Source organism: Monomorium pharaonis, chromosome 1 (genome assembly GCF_013373865.1).
Source record: "Monomorium pharaonis isolate MP-MQ-018 chromosome 1, ASM1337386v2, whole genome shotgun sequence".
Taxonomy (NCBI): Eukaryota; Metazoa; Arthropoda; class Insecta; order Hymenoptera; family Formicidae; genus Monomorium; species Monomorium pharaonis.
In genome coordinates this window covers 18,035,233-18,050,068 of record NC_050467.1, presented here as the reverse complement: position 1 = coordinate 18,050,068, position 14,836 = coordinate 18,035,233, and the positions used below count along the sequence as shown (strand labels likewise).

Here is a 14,836-nt window from a genome sequence, read left to right as displayed (position 1 = left end):
TCGCGACGGACGCTCCTGATCGCGTCCTGTACGTGCAGGTGTGGGTCCGTGCGAGAGGGAAGAAACAGTTTTAAATTAAACTACGGCCAATTCCAATTTGATCCCCGGACCGGTGGATTAGCAGACGCCTGTCGAATGCAAGGACATTTACAGGATAGGGGATGATTACAGCCCTCGCGTATCTCCCTCGAGTATCTCCCCGCGTTGACCGGCGTCCCGTATAGGAATTGTTACGCGAATCGAAAGGATATTAACGGTGCGCGTCCTGCCGACTGGAAATTATGCCGGCAAAATACATACTGTATATGTATATCGCAAGCGCGAGACTTCTGCATCTTTTTTATTCGCCATGTCGTTATGCCAGGTGCGAACGTGGCTGGCATTAATTAAATCTAAAAAAACCTTTAATTACAGCGAGTTGGTTTTCTGTACAAAGATGAGAGGCGGATATAATTACGGGCGGTAAGAATCGTCGACTTTTCATAAAAATCCGGGTGGGCTCTAGCGGAGGAACTGCCAGACCCCCGGGGATGTATGGGATTATTTTTCGTTCGCGCGGGGCGGCAGAGAATAGCATTCGCGCCGGGCGGCCGGCCGCCCGGAAGAAACGTTTAATGAGACTCTTTGTGCTACGTTTACACTTGAAAATGACGCCGGGCTCCAGTTCGTGATTCGGCACCGAATTGTAGATTAAACTAATTTTGATTAATTTCACCGCAACGTTGAAACTTCTCAAGAGATTAAAGTTTAATTTCTTGTCAAGCTTATGAAAGTGGAGGGAAGTGTTTGGATAGTAAATGAAAAGTATACTTCCTAATACTATTTGGGGAGGGGTAGCGGGAGGGGAGAGTTACTATAAATACTTTCATTTTCTCATTTTAGACGGATATTCCGTCGCATTATGCCGCAAATTGGAAAGAGGGGAAAAAAAATTGCACGAGAGGAATTATCATAATACCGATACGTTAACGGCAAAATTAGGAATATGTATATTAAACGTGTTAAATAATATAACATGCTAATCTACTAATGACTAGTTGTCACGTATAGCGTTTATGTAATGAACGAACGAATCAATATATCTCTGTGTATAAACTATAAAGTATATACGTGTACATATACAGGGTTTGAATGTAACGCGCGCACATAAACGCCCTCTCGCCTGGGCGCGGTAACACTCCGCATGCGTAAAATATGCAGGCATTTGTTACGTATATGAGCCGTTATAAATTGGATCGCCGATCGCACTTTACTTTGGATATATGCGCAATTTAGCCGACATTACTTATTTCGTAGCGATACGAGGCAGCTGTTTCAGCCGTCGCGGAGTAGCGCGCCGCCGACATTTTCTCTGAATAGCCGCCGATCCATTCGGCCGTGAGTTTAGATTTATGTAGTAACGCGGGTATGCTAAATGGAAAATCGGTGAAGATCCGCCCCGCCAGTGATATATGACGAGAACTCGGTTTCATCTGTCATGTACTCCAATATGATATAATATTCGCTATCCATGATTCACGATTTTAATACACAATAGGTTATAATTAATGCCTTATGTATATACAGTTTCGTTGTAATTAACGAAAATGTTTTATACCGATGGCAGCCAGCCCGATGTTATTATAATTGTATTAATATAATACTATTACTATTATAGCACTCTCCGCGCGGTCTCGCCCGTCGCGGCGTTATTCCACTAGAATTAACGAGAGTACAAAGCAGAGGAGGATTCAGTGCGCGCACGGAACAAAACGGCAAACCCCTGCTCCCCCTCCGCCCCCCTCCGGCGATTAAGCAGTTCGGGCGAGCGAAGCTTATTCGTGCGGCTCGCACGCGGAGAGAGAGAGAGAGAGAGAGAAAAAAGTTGGGCTTTAGTAGTAGTCAACCGAACTATTGATGTGTTAAGGGGCGGCGGATGGCGGTGACGGGCTATACGGCGGCGGCCCGTAACGCGTATCGCGCGAGAACGCATCTCGTAAAAAGCAATAACCGCTGCCAACTTTTATTTTCGCGCCCGCAATTCAGAAGGCGCAATAGGGCATGCGGCCGGACAGCCGGACAAAGCGGAGTACACCGTACAATTTTCTCGAAACGAATGCGCCGCGCTGACGGGGGCGACTTCTTTTGTGCCTGGGTAACCGGTACCCGGGCGTGAATCACATTAACACGGCATTTCGCATCGGGTCGATGCAACTTCCTGGTCTCTCGCTCTCACGCTCCCTCTTTCTCTCTCTTTCTTTGCTGCTCGGTCAACATCCGCCCGTCTACCCGGGTGTCCCCGCCGGGCACAACCGCCGCCCAGGATCGCTTTGCTCGTCGCTCCCATCGTTGCGTCGCCGTCGCGTCCTCCCGGCGCAATTTTAACGGCGAACGCCGTCCAAAGGATCCCCGAGTCGGTCTTTTGCATCTTCGAAAAAGATATCCCGTCCCGTACTCTAATGAAAAAAAAAAAAGAAAAAAAAAAGCAGCAGCAGCTTTTCTGCATAACAGCGCGGGCGGCCCCCGCGCCGTTTCTCTTTCTTCGGCGCCCGTCCCTGCAGTTCGGGGATATGCATGTATCGCTTCGGCTATATCGTCGACTATATTGTATAATGCAATAACGCGGAAGCTCTAGTCGGCAACGGCGCCGACGATTCGCCGACGGACCCCTTTTTATGGGCTCGTTTGACAAATCCTTTATCTCGAGGCTCTCTGCAGGCTCGTGTCGGGGCGTTAATAAAAATGCATGTAACGTCCCCTCCCGTTCTCGCGAGAACAACGGCTAGACGGTAATTGCGCCGGGTACGAAGCAGGAGGGCACGAAACAGAATGGGTACGATAGGGGTTTTCCCCTAGCTTTCTGATAGGGAGATTTTATCGAATCCGAGCTATTTGAGCCGTTAATTCGATTACGAGCACGTACGATCGCTTGACTGAGTGCCTCTCTCTATTAAATCCACTTGGGATATCTCGGTGCAGCTTGTCGAAAGAATAAATAATGATGTGTATTATGCAAGAAACTCGCGCTTTTCATTAGCACGGTAATTTACGTCAATTAAAATGACATTCAGTTACTTTCACGGTTTTTTAGCTTTTATTAAAAAGTATCTGTTACGAGATATTATATTATACTTGCCGTGCAGGAAAGTAATAACCGTCGTAGTAAAGAAACATTTTTGTCTGTGTTGAAAATATTTTCACTATTAAAATGTAAATTAAAATGATATTATTTAGCATTAAACAAACATAACTTGTTTACCATGAAAAAATTTTATAAAGTTTTATCGAGGGAAATGTATTATTTAATAATAATTTCCGCGAGTTGAAATAAAAAAAATATCGGATAGGAGAAATAATAAATTTTTTAATAAAAAAAAAATAGAAAAAATTTACTATTATAATTATTATTGTCATCAAAATAATAATATTCATTTTGCTCTTTTTAAACAATTATTATTGAAATAAAAATAACATCTTTACGTCGCTGAACAATTAATCAATAAGTAACTGTTTAAGAAAAATATTTAAACAATAAAGAGTTTAAAATAATAAATTGCAAATTAATTGATATATTTTCTAGATCTAATTTGCACACATATTTAATTAAAATATCGTTTCAATTAAGAAATCTAATTATATTAAATTGTTTTTCTATTTATTTATTAATTGATTCAATTTATTGGTTTACTAGTGCAGAATCTAATTAATATATTATTGGCATATAAAATAATAAATGCTAAATAAAACGTACCAGTTTAAATTTAATGCTAATTTTTCCGTGTATTTTCTTCCCTCTTTTTTAAATCCTCTAAATATAGCCCTCTAAAATTTATATGAAAATCATGTTATGCAAGATTAAAGTAAAATATAAGGAAGATAAATTGCAGCGATAAGTCGGATATGAATGTCTCATGCCGAGCACACTCGGAACACAATTAGATGCGTGTAGGTGATTGTTCTCTCATTAAAGCTTTGCACGATTAAAAGGATTTTATTTCAAACGGTTCGCCATTTCTGACGAGGCTCGTTCGCGCGAAACGAGTTGAAAGCGTTATTAATCCGTCTCGAAAGTAACACGCGAAAAGGGATACAATCCAGTTGTGATTCATGAATAGGAAAATCGGTAGAAACGTCTCGTAACGGCGGTATGAAGTACCGTGGTTTCCTGTCCGTACCATGTCGCTTGCGGTAGTAATACGCGGCAGACATCCGTGTCGCTCGAAGGAAGATGTACGATATCGAGCTTCTACGAGCGCATAGCGTTGTAACCTCTGGTAAAGCGGATAGTAATAACGAATCCCGCGTGACAACGGCCCTCCCTTCGCCTGCATGGTATTCAATGCATGTTCCGTCGCAACAATTCTTGAAAAGAATCGAAACTTATGTACCAATGATGTTCATCACAAATATATTTTATTGAGAAAATAATAAAATTAATTCAAGACATCTTCCCCTCCTGTTAGTTTAAGTAATTTTAAATAAATTATTTTCATTCTTATTTTTTTTTTTCGTCAGTTTTAATCGAGATTTTGTTAATGCCATTCGTTGTTTTCATTATCCTTATTAATTTTAATAAAACGTTTTATGTAATTTAACGCTAATATTCAATAAGTATATATTAATCTTATTATATTATAACTATAATGTTATGAAAATAATAACGGAATATAATTTAAAAAGTTGAAACAATTGAATTGAAATCAAAAGTAAATAAATAAAAATAGAAACCAAATAGTGGCTAAGTTTATACAAGTTTTCATAATTTTTGGTAACTAAGCACTCAAATGTTTTAAATTTCGAATTATCCTCAGTGTTAAACACAAGAGATCGCAATAACAGAACTAAAATTAATCGTCATTGTCGAGCATAACCATGGTGTCTTGTAAACAGATTCCTTTATTAGTTTATGAAACAGTGTGCTAACTTGTAATGCAGTTAATGAATTTATTACACATTGGCATCTCTCTCTCTCTCTCTCTCTCCCCTCTCTCCTTAACTATATACACACACACCACATCATACCGCGCGTACCTTACGTAATTCCAGATACGCTATCGGTTTGTGTTGTTAGCGCACGTAACTATAATGGCGATGTTACTATGTAGGTTCGGGCAAACGGTGTCCCACCAAGACGAATCAGAGAGCGGACTGCCATAGAGAGGGTTCAGGAGCTGGCCGGTTGTCACAAAGCACGCCGAGTGATCTATAGCTCTAATTAATGGCAATCTCCGGAGGGTCCCTTGGCTTTCCACGTGGATTTCAATTATCTCGCATCGGTCCGCCTGGGTAGTCCAGTAAACCGATTAAAGTTTTTGCGATCGAGGTACGAGCGCACTCCATTCGCTTTCATCTCCATTTCTCCTCTACCTGCATTTCGTGCTTGCTGTCGGTATAATGCTATTAAAATCCCACATACTGCACATAATATACGCTATATTTATAAGGGTTGTATAAGAAATCCAATTAAACTTTTGCATGATTGGTAACATGCCTCTCGAAATAGGCATAAGCGAATTGCAAAAATAATAAAATTATTATCACAAAAATGATAACACGATTTTTCAAGATATGTGAATATGCGTTATACAAAATATTTTTTAATAAGTAATGTCTATTTAAATAAATAGTGATGTAAAAGCAACCTAAATTGCATAAAATTTTTACTTTATACAGAGCTGCTACTTTCAAAGTCTGGATTCCAACTTATTAAAACATATTACGACAGTATTAAGATTGTAGTATCATAGGGCATTAAATATAAATATATCATGAAAAGTATATAAGTAATTGCGATGCGTCCAGAAATTATTATTTGCGTTTATTTGTATAGCAATTCTCTTAAGGAACGTTTCGCGCGTTTGCTTTGAGAGAAGAAGCGATGCTGACGAGATAGAAGATTATCGCTCAAGAGTGTTTACATGGCAGCCAAATACCCTCTTTAAGATACTTGCCAAGGTGTATTTGCACCGTTGTGTAAGAGACATTCAGTTTTGTTGCCACTTTGTGATTGTAATGCTGAAACGTCGGGCTATCCGAATGGCTGCAAGATGTCGATGTTTGTTTCAATACAAATCCATCATAATGCGACCGCTAAGTTTAAAGTTCGACTTTGTTAAATCTCAGAAATTATATGAATATACAGTATACAATCCTGTTGTTCCTGATAAGTTTTCTAAAACGTCACGACTATTCTTCTCTTTGTAAAAACAATGACATATTTTTACACAAGTGATTTAGATCATTTTTCTGCTAATTATTACAATTTTTAAATATATTATGGTTTATTTGTTGTTCCATAAGAAATATAATATTATAAAAAATAATATTATCTTTTCAAATTAAGACTAGAGATACATAATTATTATTTTTTTCATTATGTATCTGTTAAATCGAACAGGAAAATATGCAACGCTGCGAAGTAAAATGACAGACAATTGTCACGTTTCTATTAATTAGCGCACCAGCGTAATTAACAGAATTTTTCGAAATAGACGTACAGATGCAAAATGCAAATCAAATAAAAGCAAATATATTCGTTTGGACGATTATCTTATTTCAACATCTTTCAAAATTTCTCAACAAATATTAATAAAGATAAAGATGACTTGAGAAAAAAATTTACAAATTTTAATATTAATTTATTATGTTATTATATATATATATATATATATATATATATATATATATGCATAAACCATCTAAGAAAAAAAATAATAAATGATTAAAAGATAAACACATATCAAAAGTAAAGAAGGTAGCTAAATTAAATTTCCAAGAAATTTTTACAGATTGATTTGTTTTTGCCGGAAAGAGTTTTGACTTGCATTTAAAATTAAAAATCTAATAATTAAAATTTAATCACGCGAAAATATATAAAACCGTGTTTAGCTAAAGCGCATTTAATTGCAACGATATTCCATAAAAGTAGAGCAGCCTGTATTTATAAGAACATTAAATTACTTATACTTTTTTTTCTAGCAGATATCGCTAAAGTAAAATTGAATGATGTATCGTACTTTTGCGGATCTCGAAAGACGCGTTTTAATTCTTGTTATTTGTTTTATGGAAAATTTAATGGTCAATACAGCGATACGATCATGTCTTATTTAGACTTAATTAGATAGCTTGTACAATATAAATTAGCTTCAATATTTTAATCGTTTCTCTAATCGATAGAACCGTTTTTGCTTATTTTTCAACCGTTCAAAATGCATTTAATACTTTTACATATTTGTGTAAAATCTGTCATTTATTCGGAATTACTGACTTCGTGAAGTATTTGCAAAAATATTGAATTTTAAGTTGTTAAAATTGTTAAATATGTTCTCAACTATAAGTGACATTATTTAATTTTAAATGCTACTTTTGCAATTTGCTGATGGCGTGTCGTTTAGCAGAGAAGAATCAATAAATTTTACAAAAATTTGCGAGCAAAAAATAGCAACTAAATACACATTAAATACGTTTCAAATATGTTACGTTTATCTGACAGTTTTTTTTATTTTTTATCTTGAAAATGTTTGTTGAGATCAGTGCACCGATATACTTGTTTTACAAACTAGCTCTGGCCATTTCAGGTATAAAACATTGACGTGACGATCAGATAAATATTGCATATCGCTTTTAGGCAGATCTGCATACGACTCGCGCAAGGACACGTCAATCAATTAAAAAGCTGTTGACGAAAAATAGAGCGCGAGAAACTAAAACAAATCGATGAAAGAGCTACTTTTGGTTTCACAATTCAGTTTTGTAGAAGCTGACGAGTTCCCGAGCTCCCGAGATAGAAAGACTGTAGTCGTGCACTTATCGCCGAGACGCATCAGCCAACAATAACGGCAAGTGCAACGGATCCATGCGTGAAACTGTCGATCGGGCTCAGAGGGATTCGTCATCAATCATGCGCAAAGCGATGTTTGTATAAGTATACATGGGTCATCCCATTCGATATGCCCGTGTATACTCCCCTGTTTCTGCATTCGCGCATCCACGGCATCGACGACACCCAGGTCGCCCGTTTGATGGACGGTTCTAATCGCTATCGATCATTATTATACGTGCGCGTGTAATACACGGGGGTTCCCCGCGCTATGCTCTGTGCGAACCGTGCGTATTTTATATATATATATATATATATATATCGACGCGTGTAGAAAACGTGATGTGAGTGATACTCAACGTCGCATCCGTACGTTGAATGATCGATCGATCTGACAGGTTGATGATAGACAACGTCGTCGTCGAAAAGTTCTTAGCTGTCTCCAGTGAGTTGGAATATTTATTCTTTCTTTTCCTCGGAATGAAAATCGAACGAGCGATTCTCCACTTTAGGCTCACGTAAAGGCTGACAAGATTTGGTTTCTCACCATGCTATGAACTTGTATGTACACTTCACAGATTATATGCGCAGCGTGGCTGTATATAAAAGTTAGATTAGATTAGCTTCGCTTTTAGTACACTTTATGTAGAAAAAAATGTATAAACTTTAGGATTTTTATTTCTGTAATTATCTAAGCAGATCATGTTTTTATCAGTGTTGATATAGTACAATGTTTAATTTGATGCGAGAAAGAAAGCACTTTGCAATATTGGTGATCTTTATTTAGAATTTTTAAGTAATAGTTTCATTTTTCGTCAATTGTTACTTAATTGTCAAAGGTAATTAATTTTTTTACATTCTTCGTAAAAGTTCAAAATACTGATTTTGACGCTTCGAAATAAAAATCATGTATAGTAACGAGTACACTAAGAAAAAAGTAATTAATTTAACAAAACGTGTTGTTGCGTTTTGTTGCTGCCAACAAAAGATATACTTAATATAATAATATTTGCTGTTAATGCAAGTAATACAACGATGTTAATTGAACTACGTATTTATATTGCAATACCATATATTGTTGTATTGAATATATCTTTTGTTGGCAGCAACAAAAAATTTTGTTAAATCATTACTTTTTTTCTCAGTGTACTGTTCGATGAAACGCGTGATTTGAAAACGCGGTTATAGATTTTCCGTCTTGGGCCAATACTGAAGCAACTTTGCATTATAGTTGTAACTTTGCGAGGAAGCGCGTTACACTAACCCTGTAAATTTGCACGTCAAACTTACGAGTTCGTGATCCCGAAACTTACTGTATATCCTTTAAGACTCGTCAATGTCTCAATGGTATACCTGAATTTCGTGCGATGCGGAAAGTTTAATGAATTTCGACGTAAGGAAAATTTACCAGAGATTCAAATTGAAGTGTGTAATCAGATAATTAGAGCATTTATAATTACGTTTGCGTTAATCTAGCTGCTTAATAAAATATTTAATTTTGACGTAAATTCCAGTATAAGCATCCCATTATGACGAAACATTCATGTGTGTAAATAAAATTAAAAAATTCTCTTCTAAAAAAAAGAGAAAACATACCAAGTGGATTTCTTTTTAATTTGTATTTTACATGTGTGAGAAATAAAACTGGTTATCCTTTTCTTGCATATATATGACGAAAAGATTAATATGAGTTTCTTCTGTGCAACTTTACCAAGAAAGACAAAAAAAGTGTACGACTAACGCTAACGTCGAATAATTCTCGTGCATAACAAGTAATGGAAATATGAAGAGCTTTTGCGACACACTTTTTCTGACGAGAAGCGAAAAAATTCGTAGTCACGTGGACATGAAAAAACGAATTGTGTGTTTGGTTACCGTGATTTGCCTCTTGGGATATTGGATTAATTTGCATAACTAGTCCGATTAAAAACAACAATCCAATTTTCTGTGAACTAACGAAAGATTTTCGTGTTATACTTTGAATTGATAAAGATGTTGAGAAGTACAATAACAATTGTAAACTTTCCAAATCGAGCCAGTTAATAAAAAATTACTTTTATCAATGCTGCACATTATGCACACATTTTTATAATCCAAGTACGTTTTGATGCAATGAGACTTCTATGTGATTTTATGGTTTTATCGTTGCACGTATGTACATAAAATCGAGAGAAAAAAAAAGATCTCTCTGCATTCAGTATAGTGATATAGTTTCTATTAACAAACTATTTTATCAAAGACTTTAGTATAAATAATTTCAATTAAACATATATAAGATTAATTATAACAAAATAATGTGCTTATAACGAAACGTTTAATATTATTATCAAACGTTTTATTATTATTATATTTGTTTATAGCAACTGAATATTTCAATTAATATCATTACTAAATGCATCTCAAAAGCTGTTTTTTTCCACCAAGTATTTTCTTTCAGCGTAATAACAAAGAAAGAAAGTGATTAATATTAAAATCTCCAGCTATTAAATAGCGCCCTTTCTTGTCAAGTTTGCAGAATTTAATCTCAACGTGCGAACGATGATTAAAAGTTGCCGAACTGAAGCGACGGAGAGGTCCTGGGAAAACTCTAAAATAGGACTCGACTCATCGGCGGTGACGCAGCTGCAACTGCATGACGGTCGCCACCCTCATCACGACCCTGCCTACTCGTTGGCTACGTGAACAATTTTTCTTCCAACGTGTTACCGCGCTTTTCATTTTATTCTCCTCTTTCTCTCTCCCCCCCCTCTCTTTCTCTCTTCTTTTTTTTTCTGTTTTTTAAAAGATCGCTTTTCCGCCCACTCACGTCCATAAAACCAAAAGCGTGTTGCATGCATACGCAGGAGGGCGAACGTGATGGGTGGTTGGGTAGGTGGGTGAGTGGGGTGGGTGCAACGTTGGCTGGCCATTTTGATCGCGCCAACTGTCTAAATCCTCAGGCATTGTTTGCTTTGTGCTATTCCGTGGAGGCTGCTCGCTACTCCTCTGCAACGAGATTCGCTCGTTCTCTCTTGCTCTTTTGGCCGCAACCCTCTTTCATACCTCTACGCGCGTACCCCATCCGTTCGGTCGCGATTCTCTCTATCGCAACTGAAGATACCATATTCCATGGAATGGTTAAACAACAATCCGGGTGGAAGAGATGAGAGGGTTCGGCGACGAGTAGTATAAAGGTAGTTTGATGCCGCTGGTAGATGGGTGATAGAAACGATACAGAAGGGGCGAGCGACTAAAGTGATAGGAAGGGGGCCCCGGAAGGGAGCCAGGAAGTGGCGTTCAGAACAATTTCGCGGTCGGATAATCGCGCTTTGGCTGTCCCCTGTTGCAAAAGGGGAGCGAGGGAGTGAGGGGAAAGAGGGAGGGAGGGAGGGAGGAAAGGAGAGCTGGAAGACGAGCGTGGCGGCGTTCTCATCCCATTCGTGTTCACCCGATCTGCCGCGGGCGAATGTCTTATGAGCCATTTAAGAAGGAATTTAGGTATTTGGCCCGTGATACCGGTTCGCCCGTGATTTGCTTCATACAATAGTGGGCGTGCTTAACTGTGAAGAAATACGATCTTCGGTGGGCGTCCCGAAAACTAAAGGCACTTAAATAATGCTCGGGGCGAAACAAAGAATGAAATATACAACGACATTTAATCGCGTTCGAGAGAAGTACGTGCGGGAGATATCTATACCGTGTCTAATTCGGCTGTGGCCCGCGACGCGAATAGAAAAAAAAAAATATATATATATATATTGTGTGTATGTATATGTATGTATGTGCGTGTGTGTATACTCGACTGAGTAGCAGTCATCTGAAATATGCAAGAGCAAAGCGTTTTCGAAGAGGGAAACATCCTCCTCCTCTTTTTCCTCTTCTCCATCGCTCTTCCCCCTCTCCCCCCCCTGCTTAAGCTTCTCCCAATCCTACTCGACGTGTCACTTCCTTCCATTCATCGTCAATCCCTTTTGCGGGCAACGAGTCACGTTCGGAGCTACCGCAGACACGTGCACGCGCGAGTCCGTGTGCACGCGCACACGTGCGCGTAACGTCTCTCGAAGGCGGGATCGGCTTACGTGTTGCAACTTAGAAGCAGTTTATTGCTATAAACCATGCCGTACGGGGGATCACCGTATGTGTATAGCGAAAAGACGTTGGAAAAGATACACTCCTCCCTCGCTCGTACTCGAAATTGCACGTATACGGCATTCGAGGACATCCAATCGCGTTTATTCTTGAAGAAATTATCTTGAAGGCGGAAAGGAGTTCGAGGGTGATTGATCGATTGTTGGCGAAATATTAATTTGCAGTATCAGGGATACATGAAAATACGATAAATTAATAAATTAATTACTCGAACATATATGTTCAGAATCCAGCGAGTTTGCTCTTTTCATTGCGTGTTTTTTTTCGTCCTCCTCTCAATTCGCGTTTTAAAATAAGAGTGCAAAAATCCTCGCTCTCTTGTAAATCTTACGTTTTTTGTTTTTTGTACATCGCTTCGCCGCGGGTTTTTCAGTCGCAGAGAAAGCTACTCTTTCGCATTTTTAAACGACTTTTTGCGACTTCGGGCAACTACGTGACATTTTGATTTAACGAAATGTTAATGCCAGAGTCCGCACATAGTGCAAGGTCAATTTTTATTAGCGGTAACGTGAAAGTTTTTATTAGAGTAATGAATACGTATCGTCATACGCGAGCATACGTGGACAGAGCCATCTGAACATCAGCGACTACATTTGTTCCCTCAAATAACTCGATTAATTTGCTCGATTAATCTGCTATAATCTCGTCACACGACGTTCTCGTTAATCCGAGTGCTAGGTGATTTTCCCCTTACGGAATCGATAATAAGGTCGAATACACAAGATTAAAAAAAAAGCTCGGGCAAATAATTAATGCGAGTAGCGCGAGGTAATAAGTCAATTTTAATAAAAGTCGTAACGGGCGAACGAAAAATCAATATTCAATGTTTAATCGCTATAAAATCACCTCTTTTACGATTTATTATCTCACAGCTCGGTATCACGGGGTACAAGCGGCGCTTCGGGCTCGTGGTTTATTCATGGATTTTGTTATTACCTTTAATTACCGTTAGCGGACTCCTTAAACACTTTCATGCGGTCGAGTGGTAAGTTAGCTTTCTTTTTAGCGGCGCGATATTAATAATTCAGCCGCGCAAGGCTAATAAAGTTCGTCGTCGGAAGTTTAGTTTCCTTCCACGCTTGTCCCTCCGGTTTATCGACCTCGTTTATCACTGCCGCTACTTTATTCCGTACCACCGCTGACAACACTTCACCGTCTCGTATTGAGAGAAAGGGAGAGAGGCGCCAGGAGACTGTGGTTAGGAAAATAATCGAAACCCTCGCGCGGTTTACGTTGCGTGCGCGGACGTACTGCCGGCTGCAGAAAGGCACGTACGATCCATAAATACGCCATAAACACCGCACAGGGAAAACGGGAAATCATTAGAGCGCCGTTCAATTTGCGGTACACCTTCGGAAAGGATGAACTCAATTTGGCCGGTGCAGCTGGGCGCCGGGTTTCCGAGCTGCGAAAAAGTCCGAGCTACGAGCTGCCACGGTCCATTCTCGCACTTCGCAATAATCCGAATTCGGTCCGATAACAGCGAGGTGGAAGAAATGTGGACCGCGAATGCGACGGTGGAAACGAGTGCAGCGAATTGCCACGGCTTGTAAATAATTAGGTTTAGTTTGGAAAGTACGTATACGTACCTATACTCGCGCAAAGTTTCGTAATTAGTGAAATGCGCGCCGATCTTGCTGTACGTATTGTCGCCGTATCTCTGTATCTGCAAATTTATTTTTAAATACACAGGGAAAACAATGTTATTGCAGTTAAAAAAAAATTCTAATTCACCCAGGTACAAATCAGAAAATGATTTTATATTGATTCACGAGAATAATTACGCCAGATGTTCAAGCATAACAATGTTGTATTGCAAAAAGTTTTGATGTTTAGACAATTAGCTTAAACATCCAATATATATATTTTTTTTTAATAATTCAACGTAATTGTTTTATCTAATTATTTCAGAACAATTTCGTTGTTTTCATATTTTAGTGACTAAAAGTAATTAGAGGAAAAATACATACATTATAGTTCGTAAGCTCGGAACAAAATCTAATAGACGATGTCATAAACTATATCTTCTGTCAGCTATCAAGTGTCGCTTTAAGTAAAATCGCTTTAAAATCCGTTCAAGAGCATGCAGCTGAGATTTCTGAGGAGAGCCTATTTTTTTGATCCTCCATCGACATATCAGGTAAGGATGGAAAACTGATAACGGTAATGACGAACCGCTGATAGCCTGTCAACTACCGACGACGTGTGGAAATTCTACACGACATGAGCGAACTGGGTGCTTATGCTCGCGCGGAAAAAGTATGCTTCCATAGGAAAATCTGGCGAGGCTACGTGATACAGGATCGCAGGGAGAGGCAGTATCGCGCACACTCGTCTCCCGATATCGCACGTACAGCAGGTATCGTATATATTTACGTAGTTCGCACGTGCAAGCTGCACTTACGTACACGCCGTACACAAGCAGCAGTATGCAGCAGCAGCAGCAGCAGCAAGCCGATGCGGGCGAGCATCCCTTCCCGTTTCCCGTGAATTGAATTTTCATACATCTCGCGCTGTACGTCAACCGGTTGTCATGCCAGACGCAGCTTGCGATCGGTATCTCCAATTTCTCTGATCGCTTTACCGTGGCCATGAATAAAATATCACGTTTCATTTACCCCTCTGATACGATTTAGGGAAGATCAAGGGAACCCCTATACATCATCGTTATCCATAATTTTGTTATCACATCGCATATTAAGCTTGAAGAGATGATACCGATTTTTATAATTCAAGGCTTTAGGGCCCGTCCCTAAGCGTATTATACTTTTATTATAAGCGTATATATCTTGAAGGGCTTCCCTGATGCAAAAGTTTCGTCCTAACTTATTTAAGTAACAACATATCTCCATTATACAATGTGCGAAAGGTTGCGGTCTCCGTTGTTTCCACGCAGTCCCGCGGCATCTC

General features: G+C 38.9%; 1 protein-coding gene and 1 long non-coding RNA gene across 2 annotated transcripts in view; one reads left to right on the top strand and one right to left on the bottom strand.

The window, feature by feature from the left end:
* The window catches only part of LOC105828797 (protein artichoke), a 184,796-nt gene that overhangs the window by 120,959 nt on the left and 49,001 nt on the right, over positions 1-14,836 (bottom strand). The window lies entirely within an intron of this gene.
* LOC118647368 overlaps positions 7,004-14,836 on the top strand; it is a 79,625-nt gene continuing 71,792 nt past the window's right edge. Inside the window, exon 1 of the long non-coding RNA XR_004964655.1 lies at positions 7,004-8,243. This is a non-coding gene — a long non-coding RNA (uncharacterized LOC118647368). The remainder of the gene's footprint in view (positions 8,244-14,836) is intronic.